At 41.5% G+C, this 18,127-nt stretch overlaps 1 pseudogene; it reads left to right on the forward strand.

The window, feature by feature from the left end:
- Nucleotides 1–10,938, forward strand: part of LOC128850243 (junction-mediating and -regulatory protein-like) — a 135,454-nt pseudogene extending 124,516 nt beyond the window's left edge.
- The last annotated feature ends 7,189 nt before the right edge of the window (nucleotides 10,939–18,127 follow it).

Consider the following 18,127-nt stretch of genomic DNA (forward strand, 5'->3'; position numbering starts at 1 on the left):
GTTCACACTGGCCCCAGAGCTACTGCATGCACAATACCCTGTTTAATTTGTTCCAAGGCTTGTTGTTGCTCAGGGCCCCAGTTAAAACTGTTTTTCTTTTGGGTCACTTCCTATAGAGGTCTCACAATCTGACTGTAACCAGGAATGTGCATCCTCCAGAAACCCACACCTAGGAAAGCTTGTGTTTCATTTTTGTTAGTTGCTGAGGTCATAGCTGTTATTTTGTTGATCCCATCTAATGGGATCTGGCGACGCCCATCTTGCCAGTTAATTCCTAACAACTGGATCTCTCGTGCAGGTCCCTTGACCTTGCTTCTCTTTATAGCAAAACTGGCTGTCAAAAGAATGTCAATTATCTTCTCACCTTTCTCACAAACTTCCTCTGCTGTGTTACCCTATATGATGAATGTCATTGATGCATTTCAGGTGTTCTGGAGCTCCACCCTTCTCCAGTGCAGTCTGCATCAGTCCATGGCAAATGGTAGGGCTGGGTTTCCACCCCTGGGGCAGTCGATTCCAGGTGTACTGGATGCCTCTCCAGGAAAAAGCGAACTGTGGCCTGTACTCTGCTGCTAAAGGAATAGAGAAAAATGCATTAGCAATATGAGTTGTGGCACATCACCCAGCTGCCTTTGACTTCAGTTCATATTGCAGTTCCATCATGTCTGCTACAGCAGCACAAAGTGGTGGTGTGACCTCATTCAGACCAAGATAATCCACTGTGAATCTCTATTCGTCGTTAGCCTTTTGCACTATCCCTGTAGGACTGTTACAGGGTGAATGAGTTTTGCCGATCACTCCTTGATTTTCCAGTTGTTGGATCAGCTTGTGTATGGGAATCACAGTCTTGGTTGGGATGATACTGTCGTTGGTGCACTGTGGTGTTAGCAATTGGCACCTGTTGGTCTTCAGCCTTCAGCAATCCCTCACCAGAAGGATCCTCTGACAGGCCAGGCAAGGTAGACAGCTGTTTAATTTTCTCAGTCTCTACAGCTGCTATATCAAAAGTCCACTTATACCCTTTGGGGCTTTAAAGTACCCTTCTTTAAGATAATCAATGCCAAGGATGCCTGGTGCATTAGGTCCAGTTACAATGGGGTGCTTTTCCCATTCATTCCCAGTTAGGCTCACTTAGACCTCGACTGCAGTCACTTCTTGAGATTCCCCTGTCACTCCAGAAATAGTGACAGATTCTGTCCCTTTATGACACTCAGATGACAAGAATAGGTGGCAGGGACAGTAAGTTCTGCAGCTGAGCACTAGATCGAGGCAGACAGGTGATCCCTGGAACAAGGGAACCCCTAGGAGAGAGCAGGGGCAGGCAATTCCCGAATCCCAGAAGTGGCAGCTCACATGAGTGAGGCTGATGTGGTGAGGGTGTTCCCAGAATCATCTGTGGGAGATTTAAACAGCTGTTAGGGAGGGCAAGTGACCAGGAGTGTGGTGAACAGAATGGGCAAACATGGTGTGGCACATCAGAAGGGCGTGGCGAGACAGTTTGCGAGGTAGTTTGTGCAGGCAGAGTGAGTAGGCAAGGTCAAGCAGAAAAGGCACAGTCATCCTCCCAGCCCAGGAGGCGTGTTCAATCAGCAGTCACCACTTTCTCAGAAAGGCCTCAACTATGGTATCCAAATGACAGAAAGCCAGGTCCTCTGCTGTTGCCAAAACTCATGTGGCCCCCCAGATGGAGCCTCCAAGGAATCATGCAGCTGTCCAGGTCTCTGGCTTCAGGGAGTGCCAGAACGTCTCACCGGTAACCAGTGACAGTGGTGAGAAAAGCTGTGTGAGGTGTGAGCAGGTGGATGACCTGCTCAGCATGGTGGCAGCACTGAGAGAGGAAGTGGAGTGTTTAAGGAGCATCAGGGAGACTGAGAAAGAGAAAGACTGGCGGCACCATGCTCCACCCTCCCTGAGACAGAAACAGGAATAACCACTGAAAAAAAAGACAGGAACAAGGGAATACTATTTCCTCCTCCTGCCAGCCCACAGGCAGTAGCTCAAAGGAGAGGAGTGAATGGAGTCAAGTCTATTTTCAAAGCAGCAGACAACCCCCCTCCTTGCCTGCCTCACCCCCTCATATCACTCTGCATAATAGGTATGAAGCTCTGGATGTGCTAGGTCAGTCAGTTCATCTACTCCAGAGGTGTCATCAAGGTCAGAAACAACTACTCCCCGCATCACAATCACCTCCGTGCAGAAGAAAAGATGGGTGACAGTTGTAGGCAACTCACTTCTGGGGAAAGAGAGGGACCAATATGTTGGACAGACTCTCCTCATGGGATAGTCTGCTGCCTCTCTGGTGCCCGGATAAAGGACATAACTAGGAAACTTCCTAGCTTGGTGAGGTCCTCTGACTACTATGCACTACTGCTCTTTCATGTGGGTAGTAACAGAGCTACAACACATAGTCTGAGGGAAATCAAAAGAGATTTCAAGGCCATGAAACAGTTGGTAAAGGAATTAGGAGCACAGGTTATTTTCTCTTCTATTCTTCCAGTTGGGGGCAGTGACATTGATAGAAACAAATGTGTGCGGTCTATTAATACATGGCTCCATGGCTGGTGTCACTGCCACAATTTTGGTTTTTTTTGACAATGGGAAGGCCTTCACAGCGCCAAGCTTGCTGGCTTCAGATGGGATTCACCTGTCTCAAAAGGGAAGAGGATGTTTGCATAGGGACTTGTGAGGCTCATTGACAGGGCTTTAAACTAGATTGGAGGGGGAGGGGTAATATCAGGCTTGCCCATGACAAGATGTGGGAGGACAAGCCAAGGTTAGAGGGACGGGGTACTAGCGAGGGCTCTCAGCCTGTTGCTGAAATATACCGAGCGCACTGCAGAACACTTGAAGCAAGGGGTTGCTGAGGTAGCACTAGCCAACAGGGAAACAACAGGGAAATACCTCAGAGGAACAAAGAGGTGTTCCTCTAAGAAGGCAATACAGCCGACAGCCCAGCTACACCAACACACACAGCTTGGGCAAAAAACAGGAGCTGGAAGCCACAGTGCTGCTATAAAGCTATGACCTGGTTGCCGTCACTGAAACTTGGTGGGACTGGAGTGTGGCTATCGATGGCTGCAGACTGTTCAGAAGGGACAGACTGGGAAGGAGGGGTGGAGGCATTGCCCTCTATATCAGGAAAGGGATAGAATGTGAAGAGCTGTCATTGAAGAGTAACCATGAACAGGTTGAAAGCTTATGGCTAAAAGACAGAGACTGAGGCAACAAAGGGAACTTGTGGTTGGAGTCTACTACAGGCCGCTCAATCAAGAGGAGACACTTGATGAAGCCTTCTTACTCCAGATACAGGAGGCATTGTGCTCGCAGACTCTCATCCTGCTGGGAGACTTCAACCACCCAGACATCTGCTGGAAGAGTAGCACAGCAAACTGTAGGCAATCCAGGAGACTCCTGGAATGCATCAAAGACAACTTCTAAAGCCAGGCAATAGACACTCCTACCCGGGGAGATGCAATACTGGACTTGGTGGTCACCAATGCGAGTGAGCTAATCGGGGACATCAAGGCTGGAGGCTGCCTAGGATGTAGAGATCACACACTGGTGGAGCTCACAGTCCTAAGGGATATGGGTCAAGTGAAGAGTAGTCAAGACCCTGAATTTCAGGAAAGGCAACTACCAACTCTTCAAGGAATGAGTTGATAGGACCCTCTGGGAGCCTGCCCTCAGGGACAAGGGAGCAGAGCAGAGCTATCAGATCTTTAAGGATGCTTTCCATAGAATGCAAGAGCTCTCCATTCCCAGCTGCAAGAAGTCTGGCAGGAAAGGCAAGTGACTGGCATGGCTGAATCGTGACCTATGGCTCAAAATAAAGGGCAAGAGGGAACTGCGCAGGCAGTGGAAGCAGAGTCAGGTATCCTGGGAAGAGCATATAGAGACACTGCCTGGTTGTGTAGGGATGGGGTCAGGAAGGCCAAGGTGCAGATGGAGCTGAACATGGCAAGGGATGCAAAGACTAACAAGAAGGGCTTCTGCAGTTATGTAAATCAGAAAAGAAAGGACAAAGAGCGTATACCTGCCCTGATGAGCGAGACTGCCAAGCTGGCAACAACAGATGAGGAGAAGGCTCCCACTATAGAGGAGAATCAGGTTCATGAACACCTGAGGAACCTGAACATATATACATTAATGGGACTTGATGAGATGCATCCCAGAGTCCTGAGGGAATTGGCTGATGTGGTTTGCCAAGCCACACTCCATGATATTTGAAAAGCCATGGCAATCAGGATAAGTCCCTGGTGACTGGAAGAAGGGTAACATTGTGCCCATTTTTAAAAAAGGTAGAAAAGACGAACCTGGGGACCAGCGATCTGTCAGCCTCACCTCCGTGCCTGGGAAGATCATGGGACAGATCCTCCTAGAAGCTATGCTAAAGCACATGGAGGACAAGAAGGTGATTCGAGACAGCCAGCATGGCTTCACCAAGGGAAAGTCCTGTCTGTAGTGGCTTTCTATGATGGGGTAACCACAACAGTGGACACGGGAAAACCAACGGATGTGATCTATCTGGACTTCTGTAAAGCCTTTGACATGGTCCCCCACAACATCCTTCTCTCTAAATAGGAGAGATATGGATTTGATGGGTGGACTGTTCGGTGGATAAGGAATTGGTTGGATGGTCGTATTCAAAGAGTAGTGGTCAACGGCTCGATGTCCAGATGGAGATCCATGCCAGATGGTGTCCCTCAGGGGTCCATATTGGGACCAGTACTGTTTAATATCTTTATCAATGATATTGACAGCGAGATTGAGTGCACCCTCAGAAAGTTTGCCGATGACACCAAGCTGAGTGATGCAGTTGTCACACCAGAAGGACGGGATGTCATCCAGAGGGACCTGGACAGCCTAGAGAAGTGGGCCTGTGTGAATTTCATGAGGTTCAAGAAGGTCAAGTGCAAGGTCCTACACCTGGGTCGGGGCAATCCGCAGTTTCAATACAGGATGGGGGATGATGTGACTGAGAGCTGCCCTGCAGAGAAGGACTTGGGGGTGCTGGTTGATGAGAAGCTTGACATGAGCCGGCAATGTGCGCTTGCAGCCCAGAAGGCCAACCGTATCCTGGGCTGCATCAAAACTAGTGTGGCCAGCAGGTCGAGGGAGGTGATTCTGCCCCTCTACTCTGCTCTTATGAGACCCCACTTGGAGTACTGTGTCCAGTTCTGGATTCCTCAATTTAAGAAGGATATGGAGCTGTTGGAACGGGTCCAGAGGAGGCCACGAAGATGATCTGAGAGCTGGAGCACCTCTGCTATGAGCACAGGCTGAGAGAGTTGTGGTTGTTCAGCCTGGAGAACAGATATTTTGCGGAATCAAACCCTATAACCCAAAATGAGTTATAAAGCAGGTATGTTTATTTCCAGCACTGGGGTGCAAGGGGGTTCTCCTCCTATCTTGCACACCTTATAGCTTAACAAGCAGCTACTTGTAGTGTAAAGACATGTATAGGTATAAGCGCCTACTACATATTCATACCCTATCCCCGCTTCATAATATAATTAGATCTGGAAAGTTCGCTCCAGTCTTGCGCCTGTGTAGTGCCTCCTGATGGTCGTGGGCCGGGGTCTTAGGGATGAAGTAGGAAGTCTTCCTCGGGATGAATATATTCCTTTTTGAACTTTGCGCAGACTCAGTCTCCTCTGGCTGTTTTCAAACTCCTGAAACAAATGCAGCCAGCTTTCTGCATTCCAATGCCTACTTATCAGTAAACTTCTGCTAGCTGGCTCCTTCATAATCAACTTCCAAGTTCTTCAAGGCGAATAACGCCAAGCTCTAATGAACGCTCCCAGCTCCCCTTGTCTGCTTTTGCTCATCACAGAAGGCTCCAGTACCTGAAGGGGTCCTACAAGAAAGCTGTGGAGGTATTTTTTACAAGGTCATGGAGTGATAGGATGAGGGGGAATGGCTTTAAATTGGAAGGGAGAACATAAGTTGGAAATTCTTTACAATGAGGGTGGTGAGGCACTGGCACAGGTTGCCCAGGGAAGTTGTAGATGCCCCATCAAGGGCAGGTTGGATGGGCCTCAAGCAGCCTGATCTAGTGGGAGGTGTGTCCCGCCATGGCAGGGGGGTTGGAATTAATTGATCTTTAAGGTCCCTTCCAACTCAAACCATTCAATGATTCTATGTTTCTATGATATGGCTGAGGTACTCAACAACTTTTTTGCTTCAGTCTTCACTAGGAACTTCTCTTTCTGCACCTCTTGAGGGGATGGTCTACGAGATGCAGACTGGGAGAGCTAAGTCCCTCCCACTGTAAGAGAGGATCAGGTTTGCGACCACCTGTCACACCCCGAGGGAGACAGAGTAGGACCCAGAACTGTATTTACACATTTAGTTTATTACCTATAATGTTACAATACTAAGTCAAGAATATTAAGCTTAAGTCTAACCGATATTAGCATCCTATAAGGATTTGTGAGGGACCATACGACCTGTACGGAGTTTGGTGATAAAGTCTTTAGACGTTCTGCAAACGCTCTGGTGTTCAGTGTTCGTAGATTGTTGACATCGGTGGGGGATCTCAGACCAGCTGAGAGGGAGCTCCGATTAGGGCTTGCTCCTCTCATTCTCTTATAGTCCATTCTGGAGTGATAACGTTTCAGGTGCCAGTCAGCCCATCTCCTTTACTTTGGTCAGTGGCGCCTGATGGTATGGGACATAGTGGATTGCTTAATCCCCCGCCAAGGTGTAGGAATCCAGAAAATCCAGGGTCATAGATAAGGATGTTTCCATCACAAAAACTCATAGTCTAAATCACCCAAGTACAACATATGTAGATCTCTTTTCACAAATCTTATTAATACTTCTGTTTTGAGGATCACCTCTGAGTCTTTGTTCTGAAATCCATGATGTAAATCTGATAAGGGAGGGGATGACCAGGTGCCAGTTTAGTCATCCTGACAGGCAAACGAGTGGCAGAGACATAATGGCTCATTCTCCCCGACTCATCCTTGCTGCACAGGTGGGCTTTCATATGGACACTGATGTGGACTGGCCACCAGACCTCCGTCTGGCCCCTCTCCACCCCGCGATTCAGAAAAGGCAGCAGCCCTCTTCAGCAGCTTCAAGAGGGGGAGAGATATGTCACCACCTTAGGAACTGAGAGTCCTGAGGGAATTGGCTGATGTGGTTGCCAAGCCACTCTTCATGATATTTGAAAAACCATGGCTGTCAGGAGAAGTCCCTGGTGACTGGAAGAAAGACAATATTGTGCTCATTTTTAAAAAGGGTAGAAAGGGGGACCCTTTTTAGCAGGGCCTGTAGCAAAAGGACAAGGGGTGATGGTTTTAAACTAAAAGAAAAGAAGTTTAGACTAGATACTAGGAAGAAATTTTCACGCTGAGGGTGGTGAAACACTGGCACAGGTTGCCCAGAGAGGTGGTAGATGCCCCATCTCTGGAGACATTCAAGGTCAGGTTGAATGGGGCTCTGAGCAACCTGATCAAGTTGAAGATGTCCCTGCTCACTGCAGCAGGGGTTGGACTGGATGACCTTCATGATCCCTTCCAACCCGAACCATTCTATGATTTGATGACTCTATGATTCAATGGCAACAGGGTATCTGCAAGGGCTTTATACTTTTGTGATTCTCTCATGCCAGGTCATGGAATCCACAGTCCAATAAACTCAGTTGTCCCTCTCCTCCACCTGTCTGGACACAGGGCCCCTCTAATTTGGAACCCATCAAGGAATGGATTTGCTTGGATCACAGGGGGTCAAAACCCATCCTGCTTACTCACACGTCGTAGGTAGGAATTAGGTTGCCATCCACTGGATATTGGAGCAACATTTCTCCTGAAAGAAACTTTACGTGACTTTTCTTTTAACTCACAAACACTTGACTCTAGGGCAGCAGTAGGTTGTCCATCCCATCTCCTCATGTCCTCTCCGTGATCGTGCAGCAAAAGCCACAGGATGTGTCGTGGTGTTTGCTGGATCTCTCAGACTAGTTTCATAGGAGGACATCTTTTCTTAAAGGCTGAGATGTGGGCCTATGAGAAGGAGGATCTATCCTCCATATGAGACAGTTTATCAAACAGTTTGTCAAATAAGCATTCGGATCTGTTGAATCTTTCAGACACTTTTTCAGACAGTTTCTCCAGAGCCAAGACGCAGGCCTGGAAAGGCTGAGAGAATCTGCCTGCATACTGGCAGAGTTTGTCAACCACTTCACCCAACGTTGGAGTATCAACAGTTTCTCCCCAAACCATTGTTGACAATGTGTGAGTATACGTCAGTGGGGCACTCAGTACAAACTTCTGCAGCAGAGCTCAGTGACATGGTAATTCATCAAGGTCTATAACTGAACGCCATGTTAAATCCTTTTCAGTTGACAAATGTTGACAACTCAAACAAACGTTAGGACCTGTATGACAGCGTGTGGTATACTTGTTCAGTTAGACAGAAAACATTTGTGAAACTAATTCTATGATATACCATGTAAGACTAGCTGGAAAATGTATCTAAACACTGACTAAAAGATTCTTTTCTTAAAAGTGTTTTTTTTTTTTGAACTAGTAAAATGAATACTTGTCTTGGGACACAGGAAACCTTGAGAACTATTTCTTCAATGTTTCTTCAAATTTTCAAAGAAAAATACACAAACTCTCAACTCCCCTTGAGAGCCGAATAATAATATATGCATTTAACTACATTTGATAATTAAATCTATAATCATTCAGCAAAGCGTGTTAATAAATAGTTAAAAGATCAAAAACTTCTTTGGAAACTGAGGCAAGTGAATACAGCACAGGGCTGAGCTGTGAGATGTTAAATCTTCACTGTGATTCTGGGCTACTCGTTTTTAACTGCTTATCTTTTATCCCATATATAAAATGGGAGGAATGGCAGCCATGTTTGAACAAAATAAACTTGATGTTTCGATGAAACATGCTATATTAGAGCAAAGCTTTTATTTGAAAATCAGAGATGAGATTTTCAAAAGTTCTCAGCTGAACTGTTTTACTGGAAGTCACTGAGAAAAAGTACCTCGGGTGGGCCTTGGTTCACACTACTGTAATATGGTTGTAATAACCTTTTATTAAAAGCTCTATCTGGCTCTGTCAGTTACAACTACAGAAAATATTACCTCAGTTGGCATTTTCCCTCATCCAGATAAAATCAAAATTAGAACTGTTTTCGCCTATCAGGCAGAAACAAGGAGTGTTTCTTCTTGAATTGTCCTAAAATGACTGAAAAACCTTGAAGCAACTGAATAGTTATAGAATTTTTAAGCTCTTGCAAGTCTTGCAAGTCACAGGTATGGTGTCTTAAGTTCATTATCAGTTTTGATGCTGCTATGGTCTATGTTTATTTTTCTGTAGTCCTATTGTTTATTTTTATGATACACATTTTATTTTTCAATTTTATAGAAAACATGTATTGTCTGTGCAATTTGATTATACATCATAAAATGAAAAATATAAAATCAAATTATATCCTCCCTCTTAAGAGTGTCATTAATATCTGCAGCAGCACTTTACCTGCTGCTCTGTATTCCCTGAGATGTTCCAAGTACCGAAGTGGCTTCAGAAATTTGTCTTTCTGACAGATGAGTATGTTACAATCCTTCCTTCCTTCTTCAAAAGTGCAGTTCTGGTTTCTTCTTTTATTTTTCTCTTTTATTCATGTCTATTCCAACTGTCTGGGCCATTAGATTGATAGACAAAGTCCACTAAAAAATGCAAAACAGGTTTTAAAAATATACAAATATACAAAATATACCAAAAAATGGAGATGCATATTAATCTATTGATCGATATGTGCTGCACGTTGTATGTGCTAATGTGTGGGAGGTATTTTGGACTGTTGTACTTTATTACATTGCTTTATTGCATTCTCTGACATAGAGATCTTATCCACTTGTAGCTCTTCAAAGAGCCAAAGCCTGATTTTTATTTATGTAGAGTTTCAAATCGGTGATAAAGGAAAGATTTGTGATAAAGTATTAACTCTTACTTTTCGATTTTCATTAATTATAAAGGAAGAGAATTTATATAGGCATGCTGTGACTAGGTGCTGATACATAAATGAATCCAGAGGAGCAGGAAAATGCATGCTGTTGCAGTTGACTGTACTGCTGCTTCCCTCACTGGCATGTAGTAATAGTCATACAGTAGGTAAAATGAACCACAAAATGCAAGTGCTGATAATGTAGGCTCTCCTCTGTGCCTGCATTCCTGTGACTGCACAGTCCAGTATTTAAGATGCATACTCATTACCTGAGTTTCGAAGTCAAGAAATGTGATGTAATATATACTTTAATTATGTTGGACTCGTTGCAGCCATTTTGATTTTCTTGAGTGCAAATGGGAAAGCCATCTTGTTCAAAAAGTTCTGCTACCTGCCTGATAGGAAGTTACTTGGTTTCAGAAATTATAGTTATCTGTATAGTCCAGTTTTTACCTGGTAATAGGGAAGATAAATTTGGATGCTAAAACAATAACAGAGCTACAGAATGATGAAATTGAAAATACTATAGTCTCTGTTATACTTATGGTATGGGACTATCACATTAATTGCATGTGGCTACTTTTTGGTCTGTGGGAAATACAAAAGAAGACTGAGTAAATTTAGTAAAAATAATACTGAAGGTCTTTTGATTTTTCTGCAGTGAGTTCCCCAATGGATGAAGTGCTGGCTTCCTTGAAGCGTGGCAGCTTTCACTTAAGAAAAGTTGAGCAGAGAAGTCTCCCTCCTTTTCACAATGAAGATGATAGCAATAACATCTTGGCACAGATCAGGAAAGGGGTGAAACTGAAGAAAGTGCAGAAAGATGTTTTGAGAGAATCCTTTACAGTTCTCCCTGATACTGACCCTCTGACAAGGAACATCCATGAAGCATTGTGACGAATTAAGGAAGCATCACCTGAATCAGAGGATGAAGATGAGAGTTTGCCTTGCATAGACTGGGAAAACTAACCTGTAATTAACCTACGTTAAAAAAAAAAAAAAGTCTTCAACACTTTTTATACAGCAATAGCTACTAAGCCTCGGGTTATGCATTCTAGGAGACTTAGTATAATGTGACTAAACTGCCTGATGTCCGATGTGGTAAAACAGGCACATATGAATTTAGTATCACTGACTTTTCAGAGGAATTTAAAGTTTATAGTAACGAAAATTTTTTCAGGGCAACATCCTAGCCTCTTATTGTTTGAATACTTTTGCTGAATTGTGGCAGGTCTGCTCCTATAAAAAGCTCTATTTTATTTAATAAATTTGAAGGGACTGTTTGCAGCTTACCAAAATGCTTTAAAAAGCTTTTAAGTAACAAAGCAGCACAATCTCTTTTGGACACACTCTGCACGTATTTTCTAATTACTTCTGGCCTTGTAAGAATTTAGCATGTTTATCACATCAGACTGAATAGCTCCAAGATTTGACTACCGAACACATTGAAACCTCAGGTTATCCTGTGTGACTGACTCTGATAGTTTGGTTTCAATCTGTAAACACTCTGACTTAATTCAATTTCTAGACGATAAACAGTAAATATGCAAATATAATTTATACTTCTGCTACTCATATGAATCCTACAAACTTGCATTATACTAAGCTACAATGCTTGAAAGTATAGATATTAGACTTTAGCAGATGAAGTTAATGATTTCAGAATAAACCAGAAATTGGCAAATATTAATTTTCAAAATTAAGGCTGCATCATAGCACAAAGAGATTCTTGATTACAACGCCACCATACAGCACTATTTTTCTGTGGCAGTTCTTTTATGCTACTGGCATATGGATGAACTCAAGTCTAAATAAAAGGTCCCATTAAACTTATTCACAAGTATTTAAGATCTGGAGAAAAGAGAGATATGACAGCCTCTAAAGAATTTAAAAAAAATATTTAGAAACCAAAGGCTATTTCAAGAGTATGGATGATAAATATTTATAATCAGAATGGTTTGGGTTGGAAGGAACCCTAAAAATCATCCAGTTCCAACCCCCTTGCCATAGGCAGAGACACTAGCAGTAGAAAAAAGGTAACCTGTTTGGATGTTTACAATCAGGCAATTCTATCCTGGTTATTTATTAGCATAGGTATAGAGTGACTATTGATAAAGTGCTACAGCTGTTTAAAAAGTGATGGTGATTTAGCACATCATCTGCTGAATGTTGTTGTGATTATGAGATACTATCTCAAACTGTTCCATTGGCATGCTATTTAAAATAAAATATTTTTTTTTTTTTTATTTCTTCACGAAGTTGCCATTGGCCACACTAATGATTTAATACTGTTTAACTATGGCATGCTCCTTCTATACCAAATGCACTGTTAGTTTTGGAGCTGAAAATCCAGGAGTGGAGGTGTACTTTTGCTGAAACTCAAAGTGAGAATAATTATGCATGGATCTATTTTTTTTTTCTGTTATTTGCATACTGAAAACTCCCACTACCACAGCCCTTCAGAGAAATGAAGTGATAGCTATAAAAAAAAAGACATGCCTTGGAATTTACTTGATTTTCTCAGTGCAATTATTCTCTTTACATTTCCTACACAACTCAGCAAATTTAAACTTTGTGATTTGACTTTATTAAAAAAAAAAGAGAAAAGGTATTTGTCCAAGAGTGATTCTGAATTTTTTAATCTTGTTGGTGGACCCCATAAATGTTTTCCATTGGAAGTGTGTCCTCTTAAAAGTCTTATGCATCCATTGCTGTACAATATAAATATATGTGTTTTTCTCTGCTATCTTTTGCTGCCCTTTCGAAGCAGTTCAGAGTGCAGGCTGAAAATCACTGCCATGCAATCAGTACCTTTAGTGTGCCAGTTATTGTCTCCTTTTTAACAGTCTACAGCTATGGCACTTCTCCCTTTTAAGGATGCACTCCTTTCAAATGCTGAAATCAAAAAAAATCCCAGGAAATCACTTGGACCTAAAGTAGGATGCTGTGTCAGAGCTCTGAGTGTGTGCTCCTTGCAGTTTTTTTACACACCTGGTACCTGCTTTCTCTTATCAATACCATATTTTATTATGAAAGCAATCTGTTTTGATGAGATGAGACTGTTTAAAAGATACCACAGATTTGATTTGAAAATGTTTGTATGAAATAGCTAACAGCTCAAAAGGGAAAACCAGGCTCCTGCTATGAAAGTGTGTGAAATAATCTGAGAGACTGAAACAAAGCCTTCATGAAATACATCTGGATAAATACTTTTCTCAGAGATGAGTGTACTTGCTTGAACATATAGACTGGTTACTCAGTAATTATAATAAAATAAAATTTAATAAAAGTCTGTTGTAGAAATTGCAGAATAGTATTATTCATTATAAGGTTATCAGTTTAATACCATGCTTTATTAAAAAGACTGATCTACTGATTTTACATCCAAAAAAACAGCTGCATAGAGATTTTAGGTTGAAAACCGTTATACAAAAGTATATTGTCAAATATGTCACAAACTATGCTTAATACATATACATCCTTATAGGCTAAATGTAATGCAATTATTTGCCTTAGGAATGAAGGTTAAATCTGATACGATATATGTTTATCAGCAGCCAAAATGTGTCTTAATGTGTGTCCAGCAGTAGTATTAAAATGCATATTGAAGGGATTTCCTTAAATTGTTGAATTTTCAAGACAAACTAATAGAAACTAAGTCCTGTAGGAGATCTAGTAATTTCTTGTATTACTTGCTTTATGAGTTAACTTGAGCATAAAGTTATGACTAACTTTTTTGTTTTTAAGACCAGTTATTTCCTTACAGGCACAACCCATGTACAAAAATGTCAAAACATTCTGTGTATCTGAAGTACAGCTGAACAAGCAGTATAAATATGCGGTAGCTTCTGTATGAAAAAACAGAAGACCGCTGGTTATGAAAAGTATCCCAAGTCTATCTGTGTGTATGTACATAATAGTACACTTGAATAATTTAAAGTACTATAAATAATGTGAAGCTTGGGTTCCTGGGAGTGACGGACAATGTAACTAGGTCAAGAAGTGAGCTTTTGCTCTCCATACTCTTCTAATCCAGTATTTTGGGCCTCTTCAAGCTCTAATCTGTGTTCATTGCCAATAATACCAAAAGGCAAGAAAAGACTTGGTCATACTCTGTGGGGTCTAGGACAACTCTCCACAGGGACAACCTTAACCCTAAGCCTGACCCTAAGCCTAAACCTAACTCTAATGGCTCCCTGGGGAGAGTTGTCCCTTACCATATTCTTTGTGTCCTGACTCCAGAGTTAAAGTGTCATTACCCTGGGAGCAAAGAGAATAAAGGCTTTTAAAGACACTGCTCAATACTGCATGTTGGAATTGCTGAATATGTTGATCAGAGAGTATTTGTACAGCCATTTAGTTCTTCAGATGCTCCTTCCCTTCTTCCCCTAAACATGATTCACAGACACTGAAGTGAGAAAAGAAACCCCAGTTGAAGATTACTTTTCCTCTTAATTTCTGAAAATTCAGAGCCAGCAGTTTTGACCATCAATTCCACAGGAGGCTTTCTTTTGCAAAGAAGTAGTCTTTCTTTGGCAGATGATTCAGTGTGTGGAAAAAAATGGCCTGAAACATTAATTTTCAAGTCACTTATTTTTTTATTTTGTTCCAAAAATTTTGTTTTGGGCAGAAAACTAAGTTGTTTGGATGTGCATTTATATTATCAGGAATGCTCAATTCTTAAGCACTTTTTATATTTGTATTAGTAATGTGTGTCCAGTTAAGTGAGGTGGGCGTTTTGAGTTGGGCGAATACTTGCTGTTAGATTAACTTTGGGATTCAGCTGAGACATCAAATCAACTATAAAACCTCCCTTTCACTGCACTGAATATGTCATCTGCTTGAAAAAACAATTAAGTAGCTCCTTGCAGAGAAGCTTGCTATGTAGCTCTGTGATGTTCCAGAATGAGCAGAATTCCTAGTTGGACTATAGTAGCTGAAATTCAGTAAAATGCAACTAAGATTTTTTTTCTTAGTTTGAAGAAGTATATGTCAGTATGAAAAATATCAAGTGTCTACATTATGAGAAATAAGAGCTGAATTCAGTACATGTTCAAGAACGTGTTTCCTTCCAGCATGGTACATTTAGCAAGAGATACTGCAGCACCTTTTCAGAAGGTTATTTATAGTCTTACACCTTTTTAAAGTACACATTGTCATGCTTTTCAAAAATAATATTTAGCTATGATGAACCAAGTTTATTATCATAGTATAACAGAATGATTTGGGTTGGAAGGGACTATGAAGGTCATCCAGTCCAACCCCCTGCAGGAGCAGGGACGTTTTCAACTAGATCAAATTGCTCATCCAACTTGACCTTGAATGTTCCTAAGCATAGGGCATCCACCACCTCTCCGGACAACCTGTGCCAGTGTTTCGCCACACTCACTGTAAAAACTTTCTTCCTTATATGCAGTCTAAATCTGCCCTCCCTTAGTTTAAAACCCTTACTCCTTGTCCTGTCACTACTGGCCTTGCTAAAAGTCTGTCCCCATCTTTCCTGTGGCCCCCCTTTAAGTGCTGGAAGGTCGCTATAAGGCCTCCCCGTAGCCTTCTCCTCTCCAGGCCAAACAACCCCAACTCTCTCAGCCTGTCCTTGCAGGTGAGGTGCTCCAACCCACTGGATCATCTTTGTGGCCTCCTCTGGAGCTGTTCCAACAGGTCCATGTCCTTCCTGTGCTGAGGGCTCCAGAGCTGGACGCAGTATTCCAGCTGTGGTCTCACCAGAGATGAGTAGTGGCTGAATCGCATTATACTTTATCATTTGTTATAAGAAGCAATATTTTGTAATTTCTTACTTTTTCTGTTTTTCTCTTTTGGTTTAAAATGGCTTTTGATTACTGTAGACTGCTTTCTTTGAAAAAGATGCAAGCACTTATACATACTGATATTTCAGCTGTGACAATCATGCTACTCTCACTGGTTTTTATTATTGTCTTTAGTGGTTGCAAATTACCAAAAGCCTACTGGCTAAAAAAAAACCCACTTCACTTTTGATCCTGACTTCCTTTTTTTTTTTTTTTTTTCCAAAGGAGAGTTACAACTTCCTCTGCAGTGAATACTTAGAAGTAATCCTAAACTTCGTGACTAATGGCTGCAGGCAGCTACTCTTGTGATATCAGAGTATTAAGAGCTATGTCAGTACAGAAATGCAAATAGCCTTGTACCATCTAGAAAGTCCATGCAATATTACAGTAAAATCAGACTATTACAATTCTAAGAAAACTGAATTTTCACTAGCATTTTATTTTTACTAGCATGACTGTGAGCTGATATGCAGGCAGAGCACAGGAACAACCACAATGCCACAGATAAAATGAAAAGAATAAATTTATTTCCGTTACCTCACAATCCAGGGCAACTCTGAAACAGCACTTGGGCAGAGGAAATGCAAGCGGGAACGCAGGCACCACAGAGCTTGGTTCTTGCTAGAAAAAAGTGATACAAAACCTGCTGCTTTGCCTGTATTTATCAGGGAGAAGGACAGTAGTTTTTCACTGTGCTTTGATCTTTCTCACAGCAGGGCAGGAATCTCAAGTCACTTTTCTGGGATGGCCCCCAGTCTATCACAGGCCTGTGTTACCTAAACACAAAGGTTCTGCTTGTCAAGCATACAAGACTAGGCAATGATGAGCATGACTTACGTGTTTTTCTCCATCCCAGCTGCAAGGTCACTTGAGCGTTTTACAGTTCCTCCTTTACGATCTTGCATTTTTTAAGTGGAGTTATGCATTGCTGCTGTCATGTAATAGATCACATACTGTGTTAGCTTTTAGAATAGGAAATTTCACATCTTGCCATTTACTTTTATAAATAGGAACAGGAAAACTTACCGTAGGAGTAGACTATGTAACCTAAAGGAACCTCAGCTGTTGGACCTTTCAGCTGTTTTTCTGTGGCTGTCCTGAAGTTAAAGTTCTATCAAACATCTCAAATGTATGCCACTACCCTTGCTATCAACAGGCATTTTCTTAACCTTGTTGCCTTATTTATAAAGTTAGTGAACATTCATTTTCAAAGTACCTGCGGGCAACGTTATTGTGTAATACACTGTCAGGTCTGTATTCTTCTGTCCTGAGAAGATCAGGTCTATAAAACACGTGATACTGGCTTTCCAAGGACCTAAAACTACACAGTGTTTGATTTTGCATGTTTTGGGTTTTTTTCCTTAACCTGCTTCTCTGAACCCTGAGTTATGTGGTGTGCTTATAAACTGTCTAACTGTTCATGCAGCAATAAACAGCAATTTCAAAGTTTATCATAATCATTTGACATTGCCTGTACAATAAGCGGTGGTGTATTTTTTTTCTCTAAATTTGTCTGTACTTCCAGTTACATCACACTTTAAAAATGAGTTAATCAAAAAAAATTTTTGACTGTAGCACAAAGCAAAACTATGATGTAGAATGGTAATTCAGATTATACAGTTCACCTGAAACTTAGTGCTAAATTAATAGTGGTGATTGAACAACTTTTATATTTACTTTTTTCCTATTTTCCAGTCTGCATTTTTAGTCCTTACAGTATATGGATGGGACACTAACAAAATTCAAAGCTGAGGAAAAATAGTGTTATTTTAAAATATAGGTGTAACTATCCTCTTGCATGTTTGTGTCTACAGTTTACCACTGTGTTGTGATTTAGATAAATAGCTCCGCACTCTACTGTACTACAGAGTTTTCACATTTAATCTGGTTTATATTTAGCTGAAATCATAGATTCCTGTAATAGTTTATAGAAATGGAGTTTCTGTGCACATGTATTTTATGTGCACAGAAAAAGTAGTTATGCTGAGCATAGCAGTTGATATCAGTTCAAAACTGCCATCTTCAATATGGAAAGTAAATTTATTTTTTTTTCCTCATACTGCTAAAAAAATAAACCCAGATTTCAATCTTCCACGAGTCACTAGATGTCACAATTTTCCAGATTTCTCCACTTTTCCATGAAAATTGTGCATGTGTAATATACAAGCTAATGCATAAAACTTCCCATCCTCTGTGTGTGAAACTTTGCAATGGGATGGCTGGAGCATCAAATGGGTAAAGTTTAAGTATGTTCACAAGAAACTTCTGGAAATTATGACAATTCTGCATTGAGATCAGTTCCTCCATAGCTGAGAAAAGCTCTAATAATTGTGTTGGTCCTTGTGGAATCT

The sequence above is a fragment of the Cuculus canorus genome, chromosome W (assembly GCF_017976375.1).
Source record: "Cuculus canorus isolate bCucCan1 chromosome W, bCucCan1.pri, whole genome shotgun sequence".
In the NCBI taxonomy this organism is placed as follows: Eukaryota; Metazoa; Chordata; class Aves; order Cuculiformes; family Cuculidae; genus Cuculus; species Cuculus canorus.